At 46.7% G+C, this 18,123-nt stretch overlaps 1 long non-coding RNA gene across 1 annotated transcript in view; it reads right to left on the bottom strand.

The window, feature by feature from the left end:
• Window positions 1-18,060, bottom strand: part of Gm41414 (predicted gene, 41414) — a 145,418-nt gene extending 127,358 nt beyond the window's left edge. Inside the window, exon 1 of the long non-coding RNA NR_169081.1 lies at window positions 17,754-18,060. This is a non-coding gene — a long non-coding RNA (predicted gene, 41414). The remainder of the gene's footprint in view (window positions 1-17,753) is intronic.
• Window positions 18,061-18,123: the final 63 nt, after the last annotated feature.

Below are 18,123 nucleotides of genomic sequence, written 5' to 3'. Positions count from 1 at the left end.
GGCTCAGCCTGGGGACCAATGTTGCAAGTGTGAACTCAAGTTCACAAGGAAAAGGCACAAATGTGCTAAACTGTTTGCAAAGTTGATAAGTGATCTGTGATTGTGGCAGGCTGAAAGGTTTTAGGTCCAGAGCCAATTATCCCAAGTTATCGTTAGTCCCTAAATAGCCATTCATTGCTCTCTCCTATGATTAGCCTGATATACTTGTGATCCTTAAGTAAATCCTATGTGTGAAAAAAATCCCCTAGCTTCCAACAACCTAAAGGCTGAAAACATCATCATAGCACATCTGAGGCCTAGCACTGACGCCCCTATTTTCCTGCAACCCACCTACCTGATGTATTTGAAACATGCCTTGATTAATTGTTTTCTTTGTTGTTATAAATACTCTGTTACTGGGCTGGGAGCGTGAAGATGGGCAGATCCCTGAAGATTACTGGCCAGTCACTCTTGATGAATTGGTACACTTCAGGTTGAGTAAGACACTGTCTCAAAAAATAATAAGCTAGATGGGCTGAAGAGATAGATCCGCAGTTAAGAGCACCGGCTACTCTTGCAGAGGACTGGAATTCAGTTCCCAGCACCCAGCTCACAACTGCCTGTAACTCCAGTTCCAGGGATCTGACTCCCTCTTTGCCTCAAAGGTACTCGCGCGCGCGTGCGCGCACACACACACACACACACACACACACACACACAGAGAGAGAGAGAGAGAGTAAATAACAAATTTGAAAATAAAAATCTCCAGTCATACCACCCTCACTCACTATACTCAATCCCATCTGATCTTGGAAGCTAAGCAGGATCCGGCCTGGTTAGTATTTGAATGGGAGACAACCTGGGGAGGTGGGTGGTGTGGGCTTTGATTTCAAAGGGGAAGATGAGGACTAGAGGAATGATTCAGCAGTAAAGAAAACTTTCTACAGATCAAGATTAAATTCATAGAACCTGCATGGCAGTTCACAACCATCTGTACCTCCAGTCAAAGGGGATCCGACACCTTCTTCTGGGCTCTGCTGGCACGATGCATGTAAGTGGTACACAGCATACAGGTTAGACACACAGAGAATAAAAAAATGTTTAAGTGGAGAATGACTAATGATGATACCCAGTGTCATCCTGAAGCCTCCATACATGTACATACATATGCATGCACACACATACATACACATTCACACAAACACACATGCATGGATGCACACACATGTACACACACATGAATGCATGCACACATACACACATACATGTGAATACACACATGCATGCACAGACATGCACACATATACATATACGTGCACACATACAACAAAAGAAAAAATTGTGAAGCTGTTACCACATCAGAACATGTTGGTCCTGGGCCATGCTCACTTGTATTTGATTCAGACACAATGTACACCTGCACACACATGAACATGCACACACAGTAAATGCACTATTTCATGTTGCCAACAAGAGGAGAGAAAGAGAAATGGGTCATGGGTGTGCACTGAGAAACATGCAGGACACCCAGCCCCTGGATTAACCATGGAGCCCATCAATTAGCCACAAAGAAGCCACCCTGTGCCCATTGCTGGAGGAGGAGGTGTTGGATCCCTGAGCTATGGAGGTGTGGCAGGGATTCCCCAGCGTGTACCCTGTCCCATTTCACTCACTTGACTTCAAAACTTAATACATGCACAAAGACAGTCTTTCCCAGGCCTACCTTTCCAGTTCAACCTTCCCAAAAACATTTTTTTTTTTTTTTTGCTGAGAAGCAAGTTTTCTCCCCCCACTCCAAAATAGTAAGAACCTAGGCACTGCAGAGTTAATACAATCATGTGTGTGTGTGTCTGTGTGTGTGTTTGTGTTTGTGCACACACACGCATGCACTTGTGCACACGCACTTGTGGGTGAAATACACCGTGCATTTTCAAGGTCGATGAAAAATGTTCTTCAGTCTCAAAGCAGGCTTTAGGGTGCCCCTTATGGAGCAGGAGTTCCAGTCATCTTTGCCTCTGCCCTCCTGGCAAAGTTGGACCCGTGGACATTCCACACCAGTCTAATAAATGAACAGAAATCAGATAGCAATGCCAACTCAGGGAGAGAAACCAGATTTTGGGCATGGCTAGTATTCTTCAAGCAGCCACAATCCCTGCATGTGACCTAGAGCCCCATGAGTGATCTTTGTCACAAGAGTGTTCTGCAGACCAACGTAGGTTTACTGAGGACCCAGTGTGAGATTGCTGTAAAACATCCTACTATGAGTCCTGTCTCCTGTGTGACCAGCAACACAGACACACACCACACACCCACCCTGTACGGTTCACACGGGACCTGGGTGCAGTCACCTAGCTGCAAACAAAAAGACAGACACACAGAGAGACAGACAAACAAAACCTACCAGAGATACACAAACTCAGGCATACAGAGCCAGACATATACACATGGTCCAAGCTGGAACGCATGGCCACACAGAAGAAAAGCTGATGGCCCAGCTGCAGCCTAGCCTGCGTGCATCACAAAGTCTTTCTCCTCTGGGAGAGAAAGATGGATTTCCCCCTTTTCTCAAGAAGATAGATTTTCAAAACAAGTGCTTCTCCATCTACGAGTAGGCTTTACCTCCCGAGCATCACGTATTGATCACCCTTTTATTGTCAATTTTCTTTTAGTTGAACTGGAGAAAAATATAATCTAATTATACCCCTCCTGACAGGTGGGAATCAGTCACCCTAAATCCAATTCTTCGTGCTTCTGTGATTAAGGTGCTTAATTTGGGGAATGACAGAGCGAAAGCCCTGCCGATGTTTTAATGCAATTAGCATGGAATGCATATATCCGAAGGCTCGAGATGTCACTGCTGCTGCACCACAGAAGTCACCAAGTGTCACTGACATCTCCCCAGACTCCCTGGAACAGTAAACTCGTGCTATGCTTCTACATGGGAAAGGAGAAGCAGTCAGCGCTCCCTGGTCCCTGCTGCCACCCCACACGGTGGATCTTCAAACCACTGACTCCTGAGTTTTCTATTCTGCAAACCTGTAAAAAATATTTTTTTATTTTTTATATTTTGGAGCCCACATAAAGTTGACATTCTTTCTTTTCAGCAAGAAGGATAGGTGGATTAATCAATCGAAGGAGCGTGGTAAATACACACAATGGAGTTTTATTTTAGTTGTGAAGAAAAACAAAACCATTTTCTCAGGAAACCTAACGGAACTGGAGATCGTTATGTTAAGAGAAACAAGCCAGACTCGAAAGACAAACGTCACATTTTCTCTCACTTATGGGTCTTAGATTTTATATAGATGCATAAAATCATTGACATGAAATAAAAACAGAAGCGAGGCTGCCTGGGAAGTGGGGAGTTGTGGGCGGGAGTAGGGGTGAGAGGGTGCATTACACTCAGTGCGAGGCATGCTTGAATGACGGTGTGGTTGCAGGGCCAGCAGATGACTCAGTCAGTCAAAGGCAAGCTTGGGGAACAGAGTTCCAATCCCTAGCAGCCAGTTCAAAAAATACCTGGGCTTGGTGGTGCACATCTATAGTCCCAGCGCTGGGCAGATGGAAAGAGGAAGAGCCCAGGAGCTCAGTGGACAGCCAGTCTGACCAAATCAATGAGCTCTGGGCTCCATGAGAGACACTGGCTGAGACACTAACATGAAGGACAATTGAGAAAGGATGCCTGATGTCAGCCTCTGGCCTCACGGGATATAAGCATTAGCACCTGAACACGGGTGTGCACTCAGACATGCGAGTGTGTGCCTCTTTCTCCCCCTTCCTCTCTCTCTCTCTCTCTCTCTCTCTCTCTCTCTCTCTCTCTCTCTCTCTCTCTCTCTCTCTTCTCCCCCCTCTCTCTCTCTCACACACACACAGTGGGGGGGGGGGGTCTTTATGAGACCCATTACCAAGAACAATGGATACATGCCAACAAAATATTGTTACTGTTACTATCTTAGCATTTTATGTATATGGGTGTTTTGCCTGCACCACACTCATGCCCGGTGCCTGCAGAAGCCATAACAGTGCGTTCAATACCCTCCAATAAGACTTACAGACAAATGTGAGCCACTATGTGGATGCTGCAACTTGAACCTGGGTCCTCTGAAGAGCAGCCTGGGCTCTTGACCACTAAAACAGCTCTCCAACCTCAGCAAGAAAAATTCAAGAGACTTTTATACTATCATTTCATATACAGAGAAACACACCCCATCAGTCAGGACAGATCACGTGCTGCTGCAGTAATGATTTCCCCATAGAGACACTTGCTTTTCTTGCTTTTGCACTGCATATGGAGGAGCCAAGAGGGCAACAGATTTGGCCTCCATACTCACTTGGCCTGGGACGTGAGGAATGAGGCTAATGGTCATTCACCCCCGGAGCATCCACCGCTGGCCAGGCAGCACAGGGAGGGTAGTATCAGAAGCATCACACAGTCAAATTAGTGCCCAGTCTGCAGCTCACACCTACACTTCACCCTAGACCACTGGTCACCACTGGTCACCTCATCATGGGATGGAGGAAGGATGTGGGCGCCTCCCACAGACTGAGAAGGAGAGAAACATGGTGAATGTTGGAAAATTCAATCCTTCAGTGCATGATAATGTTTAAGATCTGAACACACACACAAACCTTCAATAAAATTGACATGATTTTAGCAGAAAGAGCAACTATCTCCCTGGCCTCAGAAAAAAAAAAAGAAAATCTTTGATCAATATTCACAGTTCTGTGATGTTTTCTCTGTGTCTTTGTTTCTTCACACCATGAATATTTGAACCAAATCATCCAGGACTAAGATGTACGATCTGAGGGAGCCCAGTCATAAACAGTTTGAAAGAATAATAAGGAGAACTTGCAGGCCTCCTTAGGTGCCCTCGACACCAGAGTGCAAACTCATAGAAATATTCCTAGCACCCAGCCCCTCTCAATGGCTTCACAGCCCCAGCTCCAGCATCCTCTATTTGATCTCCATCCCTAGAAGCCTCCAGATGTAAAGTTCCCATGACAACATGTCCTCAGACCCTCCACTCTTCCTGTCTCCTCCTCCCCTCCCAAACAAAGTCCTCACAGCCCTGAGTCCCCTTCTTACTTGACCCTATTTGTCAGCCTGGATCCCTCCATCTGTAACACACCCCTAAACATGATCTTCCCTCCCTCTACCACACCCACATGTAATACACAGTGGGGAGGGAGACTCCACACCTGCCTTGACCAGCATCAACATGCCTATGACAGCTCAGGCCTGTGGGGTATGCTGGAGACCTCACAGCATGGATGCACAACTCTGCCCAATCCCATATGCTACACCTTCCATGTTGATCACTTGTTCCCTCTTATGATACTCAATTTGTATCTTATCTACATCTCAAGGTCCAAAAACCCATCATACACCTTTTTTTTAAGACAAGGTCTCATACATCCCAGTATTTTAGTTTCCTTTCTCTTGTTGTATATATAAACCTGACCAAAAGCAACACGTGGAGAAAGGGATTTATTTTGCTTACACTTTCAGGTCACAGGAACCTGAAGGCAGGCCTGCTTTCTGTTTCAGGCAGCATTACCTATAATCATGGAACTCACTCACAGCCAAAGCTAACTGGCTCCAACAGGTTCATCCTTCGCTAACTTTCTTATATAATTCAGGTCACCTACCCAGGGAATGACACCGCCCACAGTGGGCAGGGCCTCCTTCATCAATGAACAATCAAACAACCCTCCTCAGACTCCCCACTCTGGTCTCCCTGGGGCTGCTTACCAAGAATCTTGCCTTTTAAGCCCACCCAACAATGCAATGCCTGTGCTCCCCACCACAGACTGGACTCTGGCCACCCAGGTGAGCCAATCCATGTGACCCTAACTTGCTTGGACCTCCCCAATTCTCACACCTATGTGCCTTCCATAGTGGCTGCCCAGTTTTGCAATTCCACCAACATGGTAACCAGTACACCAAAGAAACAACACAGAAAGGACTTTCTGAAGAGGACTCCGTTTGCCTGGGAATTAAGCCTGCCCAACAATTGACAAGTGGGACCTCATGACACTAGAAAGTTTCTGTATAGCTAAGGAAACAACAAACTGAGTGAAGAGGGGTTGGAATCTTTTCCAGCTATATATCTGACAGGGGGTTAACATCCAGAATACATAAAGAACTCAAAAAACAGAGAGTCAAGAAAACTTGTATTTTGGATCTGAACAGAGAATTCTCAATAGAATAAATAAATATGGCTAATACCACAGTTAGTGTTAATCATTCTTAGCAATTAGGGAAATGCACATTAAAGCTGAGAATTCCTCAGACCCCAGTCAGAATGGCTAAGATTAACAAAATAACTAGCAAAGAATGTTAGCGACGATGTTGAGGGAAAGGAATCCTTGTTCCCTGAGAGGTGGTGCAGCCGCCATGGAGATCAGTAAGGACAACCCTCAGCAATCTAAAAATAAATCTACCATATGACACTCCTCAGCATATGGCCGAGGAACTCAACACTACTCCACCACACTTGCTCAGCCACAGTCATTGTTGTTCTATTCACAACAGCGGGGAAATGGACCCTAAATGTCCTTCAGCTGAAGGATGCATGATGAAAATGTGGTGCAGATGCACCATGCAATAGTGTCAAGAAAAATGGTATCATGACCTTTGCAGTAAATAGATGGAGCTAGAAAATATTAAATTACATGAAATAACCCAGACTCAGGAAGACAAACACCACATATTCTCTCATCTGTGATTCTGAGCACACATGTTAAAATAACCACAGAAAGCAGGAAAGTAAAAAGGGACCACTGGAATGAGGGCTCTAGAGAAGGGAATAGTAGAATATAGGTGCTATAAAGTGGGACATGGAAAATGAGGGGCTTTAATTGGGGAGGGGAGGAAGGACAATATAAAAGGAGGGAAAGGAAGGTGAGATAAATAACACAAAAATCTTTGAGGAAGGGCCATAGGAGCCTATATTATTTTATAGGTAACTAGAATTACTTATATAAGACACATATAAGTGAACATATGTGTATATGTGTATATATATGTGTGTGTGTGCATATATGACTGTATGTGTATGAGTATATGTATGTTTATATGTGTGTATGGGTGTGTATGTGTGTATATGTGTGCTTTTATATAGATATAGATTAGATATATAGATATACAGATATATACAGATATACAGATATAGATAGATAGATAGATAGATAGATAGATATTGTGTGCTTATATGTATATATGTGTATATATACATACGTGTATGTGTATGTGTGCATGTGTGTATATTTGTGTATATAAGTATGTGTGTTGATATGATTATATGTTATATATGTATATTGTGTATATGTGTGTATATGTGTGAGTATATATATATATATATATATGTGTGTGTGTGTGTGTGTGTGCATATTCAAGTGTATATATGTGTGTATGTTTATATGTATATATGTGTGTTGTATGTATATGTATATATGCTGTATTTGTGCATGTATGTGTACTTGTATGTATACATTGTGTACATGTGTGTGCATATATGTGTATATAGATATGTTTATATACATGTATATATGTGTGTGCATGTGTATATATGTGTGTATATATGTATAAGTGTGTATATATGTGTTCATGTGTATATACATGTATACATGTGTGTATATGTGTATATGTGAGTGTATATATATATGTGTATGTACATATGTTTATGTATATGTATGTGTGGATATGTATGCATACATACATACATACATACATATAATTTAGATGAAGTTATGCCTCTTGAGATGATAGTGCCTCCTATAAGCACCACAGACTATAAAACTTCAGTACAGACATAAGAAATCTCCTTTCAAATTACTTGATCAGGACTGAGTTATTGTTGGTCAGAGTTGTCCAAGCTATTGCTGCTGTCTTTGGTTGCATCCCAGAAGCTGAAGGTAAGTCTCTATTGCTGAAGACACCTTACACTTTGGACACAGGACTCAGAGAATTCCAACTGGATCTGACCTGGAAGCCTCCATCCTGAGGTCAAGCTTTCCTGGGACCAGATGGTGATACATAAGCTGCCAAGGGAGGGAAGCAATCAATAGTTCTACCCAGATGTGAAACCTATGAACCACAACAAAGACCAGCATAGCAAGACATCTCTAAAGGTTAGGAGCTCTAAGGGGTCAAATGGAGCCAAGAGTCCATGATGAAGCCAAGGCTGGTTGGGCTATGGGGAGTGTGCACAGATTCCCCTTGACACCCTGCAACCTAATGGAGAGGAGAAGTTCTTCTTCCTCTGAGCCACCCATGAAGGTCCTGTTGCTGGCCACAGATGCTTGGCTGCAGGAAGGACTGTGCAAGGAGCTGCAAGTTATTCAGAGAAAATCCAATGAAATGGTACCATCTGGCTGCTAACAAGAGCTTTGGAGGCAGAGCATCAGGAGGCATGCCCAGACAGTCTGGAACTCAGAGGGAAATGTTCATTTCAATAATCCCAGACCCTGCACTAAAAGATCTGTTTCCTCCTCCCTCTGCTTCTGTTGTCATAAAGGAGTTTCCCCCTATGTCCCTGGGAGCGCAAGCAGCAGGGAGGCTGGCCCCACTGCACATGTGGCACTCTGAAACCTGCTGGGAGACCCACAGTAAAGAGGTCTTTAGAGAGGACAAGTCACCATGCCTTCCTCTCCTCATGAGTGTACAAAACTTGAACAGTATGCTAACCTGAAACCTGGCCACAGTGGCAGGAGATACCAGGGACTGTCCAATACCAGAGACAGGCAAAGCTGAGACTACCTACTACAAGATAGCTTGTAGTCTCTAGGGCTGTGGCCATTCATGAGCACCTGTTCTCACACACTCAATGAACTCCAGAGGCGTGCCAAGCTTTCTAACCTGGGACTCTCACGGTACATGGACCAGCAAGGGCTAGAAGATATTTTCAGCCTTGGAAGCTTCTGTAGTGGGAAAGCTACAAAAGGTAGTGCATACATGAATGTATCCAGCTGTGTTTCAGTAAATCTTTGTTGGTCCACACAACGTGGTTGTCTGCTCTGGCTCACCCATGTGCTACAGCCTGTCTCTGCTAGACCACTCCATCTTGTTTAAAGTTACTCACCTACCTTTGACTTGTGCAAATATTTGGAGATGGAATGAGGCTAATATCTCTCTCTTACCCTGGACAGAGATGAAGCTTCCTAAGGGCTCCATATTTGGACATCACATTCTGAGAAATCACCAGGGCAGGGCCCTCCACAGAGACAAGATTCTCTTCCACGAATCAAGGTGTGGTGGAGCAAAGCATTGTGGGTAGATAGAGTATTCTGACTATGGATGAAACACTGCAACCCTCTGCAGTTCTCTATAAAGATTCCAGCAAAAATGTGGGGTACAGACAAGCAGCCCTTTATATCCAGGGGCTCTGAAACTCCACCTACCATACAGTAGAAATATTTAAGGGTCTGAAGAGATTGCTCAGTGGTTGAATCACTTGCTGCAAAAGTAAGGGCACATGCATATGGACCTCATCTGCATTTTAAGCTGTTGACTCCTAAATATCCTCCCTTAAAACAGTCATGCATGTGGAGAAGAGCCTCCTGTGGTGAGGCCAGTGTGCAGCATGTTACAGCAGAAAAGAAACTACAGCACAACTTATGACTGAAAATAATGTAGAAAACTTTATTTATGTTCCCAGCACAGAGCAAAACAAACAAAACCAGACTCTATGTAAACAAAAGAATAGCAGCTGCTCAGTAGCAGCTTCTCCTTTCAATAAATTAAACGGTTGAGAACAATGAAAAAAAAAAAAATAAATAAAAAAAAATAAAAAAAAATAAAAAAAAATAAAAAAAAAAAAAAAAAGTAAGGGCACTGGAGTTTGGAACCCCAGAAACCCACAGTGTAACTCCAGTCTTAGAAAGTGGAGATAGGGGATCTCCAGAGCAAGCTGGCCAGTGAAACCTGCCCTATCAGTGAGCTCTGGGTTTGATTGAGAGACCCTGGCTTAATGAATAAAGTAGATCAGTCCCAACATCTACCAGAAGCCTCCACAGAAATGCACATATACATGTACCCAGATTCATGCAAAAAGTCGTGCAAATACACACACACACACACACACGGAAAAGGGGAAACTACAAAGATGTTCAAACACTATCATCTGTACAAAACACATAGAGGGGCTTTGGGTTGTTACGCTCTAGACAGCACAGCATAGCCACTGTTGGGAGCATGGCACTGTAAGTCACCTACAGGTGACTGGAAGTCTACAGAGGAATGTCTGTGGGTCACACACAATTACTATGTCATTTTATAGAAGGGACTTGAACATCTAAGGAGTTTGGTGTCTGAGATAGGCCAGAAACCAACAATGAAATGCTACCAGCTTTGAGAAACGGAAATGTTGGACTGCACATTGATGGCTTACAACTCAGCCCTGAGGCAGGAGAATTGCTGTGAGTTCAAGACTAGCCTGAAATGAAACCCTGTCTCAGAAAATAATACAGGTAGGTAGGGTGGCACATGCCTTTAATCCCAGCACTCAGGAAGCAGAGGCAGGCAGATCTCTGAGTTCGAGGCCAGTCTGGTCTACAAAATGAGTTCCAGGACAGCTGGGGCTACAGAGAAACCCTGTCTCAATAATCAAGTAAACAAACAAACAGGGACAGAGAGATGGCTTATCATCTAAAGCCCTTGCCGTGCACGGCTGACAACCTGAGTCCAGCCCCCAGAAGCCATGATGAAGAGAACTAATCTCACAAAGCTGCCCTCTGACCTCCACATGGGCCCCACAGCATGAATGCATCCACACTCATGAACATACATCACACACAGCAACAACAAGAATAATAATAAATGTGTAAGTAACTAAATATGAATCTGGAGAGATGACTCGGGGGTTAAAAACACTCTCTGCTCTTACAGAGGACCAGAAAACCACTGGGTGGTTCATAGCCACCTATAACTCCAGCTCCAGGGGACCCAACACCTTGTAGACCCCAAAGATACACACACATATGCACCTATGTGCTCACACACATACAAACAAAAAACAAATCTTAAAACATAAAATAGGGCTGGTGAGATGGCTCAGTGGGTAAGAGCACCTGACTGCTCTCTGAAGGTCTGAAGTTCAAATCCCAGCAACCACATGGTGGCTCACAACCATCTGTAACAAGATCTGACTCCCTCTTCTGGAGTGTCTGAAGACAGCTACAGTGTACTTACATATAATAAATAAATAAATCTTTTAAAAAAAACATAAAATAACTAATAATAATAATAAGCCGGAATCCCTTTCTGTTTCAAGTCCATCTTCCTCCCAAGCAGCCCCACCGGTCACCTGGGGACCCCCAGGTCAGAATCCCTAGCCTGAATGTCCCCTTGTTACCCCAGCTAGCTGCATCTTCAGCCCCCGAAACCGGCATCTCGGAGTACTCAGCTGAGGAGCTCAAAGTCAAATTCTTGTTCTTTCTATTGTCCTGGAGGTCACCTCAGGTCACCTCTTCCTCGAACCCTGCCCTTTGCCCAGGATCTCATGAACTGTTACCACAGATTCACCTCAGTTCCCACCGACCCCACCATCATCAAAGCCACCAACATCATCTCTGAGAGGCCCTGGCCCAGCCTACAAGCTTGTCCCCTTCCTGTTCCTTGAGCTCCATGTCACATCCCAGAGTACACAACAGAAAAGCAACTAATTTGTAATTTGAGGTTAAAAATTATAAAGGCAAAGCCCAGGGTGTTGATATATACCTTTGATTTGAGTTCAAGGCCAGCCTGGTCTACACAGCAAGTTCCAGGCCAGTGAGAGCTACATAGTGTGACCTTATCTAAAACTAATAAACTCAGGATTCCTGTTGAGTCTGAGGATCAATGAGTGCAATGCCCAGAACACACACAGTGGTAGGAAAGAAACAACTCCTACAGCTGTGCTCTGACCTCTACACGTGGGACATGGGTGATGATACATCTGTAGACGTGTATACACACACACACACACACACACACAATGTATCAAAAACAATTTATAGAGGCATTTGCCTATGGTCCGTTGTGCCACAGCCTGGCAGCACACAGCAGCTGCCATTTAAGCATGCAATGATTAAATACTTCTGAAATCAGTAGACTCCGAGCCAGCACAACAGTCTACCTAAAACCACTGCACGTACAGGAGGTGTGTGCCCCTAGAAGGAACCAATAGGGGTGCTGTGTACCCCCAAAACCCTTTCTGCTCCAGCTCAAAGGAGTGTCCTTGTGCTGTGCTTAGGACCGTACCCCAAACCTCTGTCCTCTGGGAGACATACGAGCTTCTTTCTGATCCCTATGTCTGCCCTGTACCCACAGAAGCTTGCTATACAAACCGCAGACACACCGTGTTCCGGTTGGTGGCCTTGTCTCCAGGCAAGCCTGAGAGAGAGCATCACGGGGGAATCTCCATCCCAGGGAGACAGTTTCCATGGGTGACCCCAGTCCACAGTGCTCAGATGGGGATCCAAAACCCCAGGTGTGGCCCAAATTCTCTGTCACTAGCTGGTTCTGGAGGGTTTTGGAAGGCCCCAGCATGGCATGAAAGTGAACAGTGGGCAACCTGCTCTGCCCGCCCATGTCCCTGCCACCGGGAATCCCAGCAGGTAATCTAGAGACTGAGAACCTCAAACAGAAACAGAAGGCAGAGAGGGATCTACCAGAGGAATCTACCTGAATCTACCAGAAGGGTGAAGTGGGGAAGATCTGAGAAGGGGAAGAGCTAAAATCACCTGCATAGTGTTACATAAAAAGAAAAGAAATAAAACAAAATAAAACTGTGAGCCATGAGGATGGCTCCGCAGACAGAGGTGCTTGCCACCAAGCCTGACAACCTGAGTTCCATCTCCAGGAGCCACACGGTAAGATAGAAATGGTTCCCACAACTTGTCTTCAGAACTCTCTGTGCATGCTATAACACACTTGTTCTAATGATTCTCCCTCACTCCACCCCATCACCCCATCCCTCATTCTCTCTCTCTCTCTCTCTCTCTCTCTCTCTCTCTCTCTCTCTCTCTCTCAGAAAAAAAGCAATTTCCAAACCCTGTTTAGGCCTTTGTTACTTCTTTTGTGTCTTGCTGAGGTAGGACGCCAAGCCCGTCCAATTCTCCTGTGACAAGCTCAAACCCCACATCTCCTTCCTCTGGCGTCACCTGTGCTTAACTGTTGAGGAAACTGAGGCCCAGGGCAGGCCTGCCAGCTTCTCAATGCCACACAGATGAGAGGCACAGCAGTGGCAGACACTCAACATGCTCCTGCGTGCGTACACTCTGTCTCTGGCATGATGCAGGCATTGAAATCAGACACAGCAATAGAGACGTAGCTAAGGCAAGGAAGGCCTGGGTTACATCTCCCCGGCAGAGCGAAAGCAAAACAGGCAGCAAGGGCTGAGGAGCAGCTCAGTCAGGAATGTGCTCACCTGGGACTAATGTCCGAAAGGAGGCATGGAGAGATGACTCAGCAGTTAGAGAACCGGCTGCTCTTCCAGAGGATCCAGGTTCAAGACCCAGCATTCATGTGGCAGCTCCCAGCTGTCTGTAACTCCGGTCCTAGGGAGTCTGATGGCCTCCTCTGGCCTCCATAGGCACCAGGCATGCATGTGGTGCACAGATATAAACGCAGGCAAAACACTCATACACATAAAACAAATAAAAAAAGTCTTAAAGAGAGAGAGATGGGGATGGTGGTGGGTTTATAATTCCCGGCACTGGGGAAGAAAGACAGGTGTATCCCCAGAGCTGGCAGGTCAGCCAGCCTAGACCAATAAGAGATCCCATGGCAGGAACCAAATAAAGTGAATGGTAGCAGCTGAGTGACGCCCGAGGTTGGCCTCAAGAAATATGCACAAATATACGTATGCACTCACATGAACATAAATAAGTGAAAGTAACCAACAGCCTTCAACTGCCTTCATTCTCTAGCAAGCCGTTGACAAGATCTGGAGACATTCTGGTTGTCACCTGGACAGAGGTCAGGTCCAACACTGCTCACCCGGCAGCTCGGGACAGCCCTGATGCCTCCACCAACAACAATCTGGAGGTGCGCTCAGAAGCCAACTGTGGGGAGGTGAGGGAGCCATGTCACCTATCACCAGCAATGACAGAGTCTCGGAGTTCCTACTGCTGCGATAAAATACTGTGCACCAAGGGTTTGCTTCAGATTGCAAACGGAGTCTTAGAGTCCATCACTGAGAGAAGTCAGAAAAGGAAGAAGGACCTCCAGGGAGGAATTAAAGCAAAGACCATGGGGTCAGGGCAGGGCACTGCATACTGGCTTGCTCAGGCTCCTTTCTTATACAACACATGACCACCTGCCCAGGGATAGCACCATCCACAGATGATTGGGCCCTCCCACATCAATCATCAATCAAGAAAATGCCCTACACCACAGGCAATCTGATGGAGACACTTTCTCAATTGAAGTTCCTCTTCCTAGATGATTCTTTCATCAAGATGGCAAACAAAAAGGAAGACAAGTGGAAAGCAAGTCTTGATGCACCCAGCATTGTCTTGAGGTACCTCCACCCAGCAATCCTGCTGACAGTTGGCCACTTTCCTGTTCTCATCCCACCCCACAAGGGACGGCTCAGCAGGTCCACCAAGGACTTGTGGGGGAGCGAGGCCTCAGTGAGTTATTACCCTTTAGAATTCAGTTCCACCAAGCAACAAGCAGGGACTCTCAGCCTGGCTGCCTGGTGTTGAAGAAGGGGAAGCAGGTAAGCGATTCCCTAGTGAGGCTTTCCTTCCCCTCCAGGAAGAGCCACAGGCTGCAAATCACACTGGGATCTCTCCCTGGGGTTGGAGAATGCAGAAGAAACTATAAGACTCCTGACCCCAAGAGGCAGGCAGCAGTATACGTCTTTCTGAGGCTGGGTTGTGTGGATTGTAGATTTTAATTGTTATTTATGTATATAAGTGGGGGCAGGTGTGGGAATACGTCATAAAATTAGAGAATGACCGTGGTGGGGGAGGCAAAGAGGAAGTGGGGAGGGCAATAGAACACAAGTAACAAGAAAGCAGAAAGGAGGTACTGAGGGGACAGATTAGAATGAGGGGGTGGAGAAGAAGAGCAAAAATGGGTGGGTGTGCATGTGTGTTTGTGTGCATGCACACTTGTGTGTGTACATGTGTGTGTGCACAAGTGTGCATATGTGGAGGGTGTGTGTGCATGTGCATGTGCACATATGTGTGGTGTGTGTGTGTGTGTGTGTACCTGTGCATGCATGCATGCTTGAAAATACCATAAGGAAACCTAACACTTTATATGTTAACTAACATAAGAATATAAAGAATACAGTTTAGAATAACTGGAAGAATAAATAAAGCTAGAGAACAGAGATGTTAGAAGTAGTGAGAAGCTCTCCCCGAGCACCCCAGAAAGATGTCCTGATCAGGGGGACCTGGAGTTCTCTGGTGTCCCCTAAAAGTCTCCTTTACTAACCACCCAACCCCCACTCCACCCCATAAACAAAAGTACAGGCAGGAAGCCACTCAGAGGAACAGCCAGTCACAGGGAAGCCTCCTCCACCAGATCGTCAGGAGATGAGAAGGGACGTTTTATCCTTCAAAAAAAAAAAGATGTCTGGACATAGCCTGATGGCCCAGCAGCTTATACAGAGAAAAGTCCACAGTGACCTGTCACTAAAGAACAAGGAGGGTTGTGACACTCTCAACAAGCTAAAGAGTCACTAAGACAAAACCCCAGGAAGGGTGCTGCTCTCTGCTTGACCCATTCTCTCAGAGCCATGGGTGGAGACGGGGACTCAGCTGCCCCAGGAAGGGGCCATGTCTCTTCAGCACCCCCTCACTCTCTGCTTCCCATCCTCTATGCCTTCACACACACACACACACACACACACACACACACACACACACACACACACCTGCCCCAGCCTGCAAACAGTCCCTGGATGATCAGACGACGATGCAAACTTGGAAAAGGAGTTTGGCAGGCGTTATAGGCCACCCTAGGCCCTGGGTAATCTTTAAACTAAAGACAGGAGAGTTGCCCAGGGGGCCACAGAACCCCTAAAAAAGAAACTTATGACCAGGCCTGGAGGAAATAATTTCTGTCTAGTTCCTGCATTTCCCTTCAAACCTATACCATAGGGTTCCTGCCACCCACCACCACACTCCTTGCCAAAGGCTCAGTGGGATTTCTGTCTTAGCAAATTTCTCTCAATTACACAGAATTCTTTTAATAATTTTCTTTTCAGAAAGCACTCAGTGGGGACATGCTGATGCCCCACTAAGAGCTAGTTCCTTAGGGTTAATTCTGGCACTAAATCACATTATTGAGCACACAGTATACCAGAGCCACTCAAAGTGTTTCTTCCAAACAAGTCTTACTTAATCTTGGGAATAAGACCACCATGAAACTGGGTCTATTGACACATCCGTCTTGCCATCAAGATGCTACAGCTCAGAGAGGTTATTTGATTTGCCCAAGGACACACAGCTAAGGACAGGCAGAATATGCACTCAACCTTGACAGCTAGGCATTCAACTGCCCTGGGTCACTTCCACTGATGCTAGAATCCCATTCTTCAGCAGAGTCCTGTCTCTGAGCAGGAAATGAAGGGGGGAAAGGGAAGTTCCAAGCCACCAAAGTTTCATGACACTGCACTGCCACTCTGCCTGGAACCAGGCACTTCCTCCCAGTCCCTTCTAGGCCTTTCCACCATGTGGCTAAGGAAACTGTCCACGAGTATCATCTTCCACTGGGATCTCAGAGGCTGTTCACCTGGCCCCAATGGGTTTGTAGCCCTCTTCAGAATGCAGTAGCATCCATAGGGACATGAGTATTAATACAAGAGCCAGCCTATGCAGGACCACTGAGCTTCAAGGTGGCCAGCTGCCACCCAAATGACTCAGGAGGAAGGGACCACTCCCTCAAGACTCATCAGCAAGTCGTCAGATTGATAAGACAAGCCCAGCCCAGCAAGCATGGGGGAAGCAAAGGATTCAACCCCACTAATCATTCAAAACAGCCAAGGTGGCAGCCTCGGCAAGGACAGCAAGTGCCTCCCAGCACAAGGCCTGCCGAATCACACCTGGGAGAGAGTCCCGAGAACGAGCTGAATCTCCGGGGCCCAAATGGTCTCCATCCCAGTCATGCCCCAAGAAGCACCATACACAGACGCAACATTTACCCTTGGCTGCCAGGGACAGAGCCTGGTAGAAGTGCCAACGGATTCCAAGAACTTTGCCTGGCTGTCCCTGTCTGTGAGGCTAAGGAGCAGAATTTGGGGACTAGGGTGGAAGCCATGTGCCTCTGGTCTACACTTCCCAGACCATGTGGAAGGGACAGGAAGGTGAGGGCCTGGTGACTAGAGCACACTAACTGCGGTCCCAGGCTGAACTCCGCCGCAGGACATGATGAGCCCTGTTGTCCCAGAGACCCTCCCAAGGGGACAGTTTTACACAAACAGTGATGTCCCAAAAAGGGACCCTGACAGCCCTGGCCAAAATGGGGGTGCTAGCTTAGAGCTGCTTAAAGCAACCCACATCCTTCTCCTTTCGGGGGGGCCTCCCCTTAGGCAAGCCACAGAGTCCAACTGGGACTGCTCCCCACCAGCCACACCTTGTGAGCTTATTAGGAAATCAACAGCACATAAGCACAGTTCTTGTCACCAAGCATCCAAGATCCCCGGTCGGTCCCTCCAAGCAAGCACAATGCGCCTGCAGGAGTTGCTGCCCAGTTACCAACTTCACCCAGGCGATGGTCAAGCATCCCTAGACCACCACAGCCCTGACCCACGTCCCAGCTGCCCGGGCTTACTTACACTTCTGCCTTCGCCACCTGTGTGGGTGTCGAGCTCGTCCTGGGCTGGACGCGGTGTCGTGGCTCCGTCCTGGGGCTCGCTTCCCGCTCGCAGCCCCAGCCTCAACCTCTTCTGCTCCGGAGCGTCGTCCTCCCTCCTCTGCCGGCCCTCCCTGCCTCCTCTCAGCTTGTCTGCATCTTCAGGGCTGCCTGGGGGGCTGGCCATGGCTCTAGGTGGGGGCTCTCGATGCCTGATCTTGGGGATGAGGAAAGAAGCAGGCGCCTCCCGCTGCAAGCCGCCTCGCGGTGGCAGTGGGGTTTCTGCGCTCGGACTCCGGGTCCGCGCCGGGCAGCTCTGTACAACTCTGCTGGCTCGCCACCGCCCTCTGCTG

The sequence above is a fragment of the Mus musculus genome, chromosome 16, assembly GCF_000001635.26.
Source record: "Mus musculus strain C57BL/6J chromosome 16, GRCm38.p6 C57BL/6J".
Classification (NCBI taxonomy): domain Eukaryota; kingdom Metazoa; phylum Chordata; class Mammalia; order Rodentia; family Muridae; genus Mus; species Mus musculus.
The sequence above is the reverse complement of the archived record's forward strand: the minus strand, read 5'-3'. Positions and strand labels throughout refer to the sequence as shown.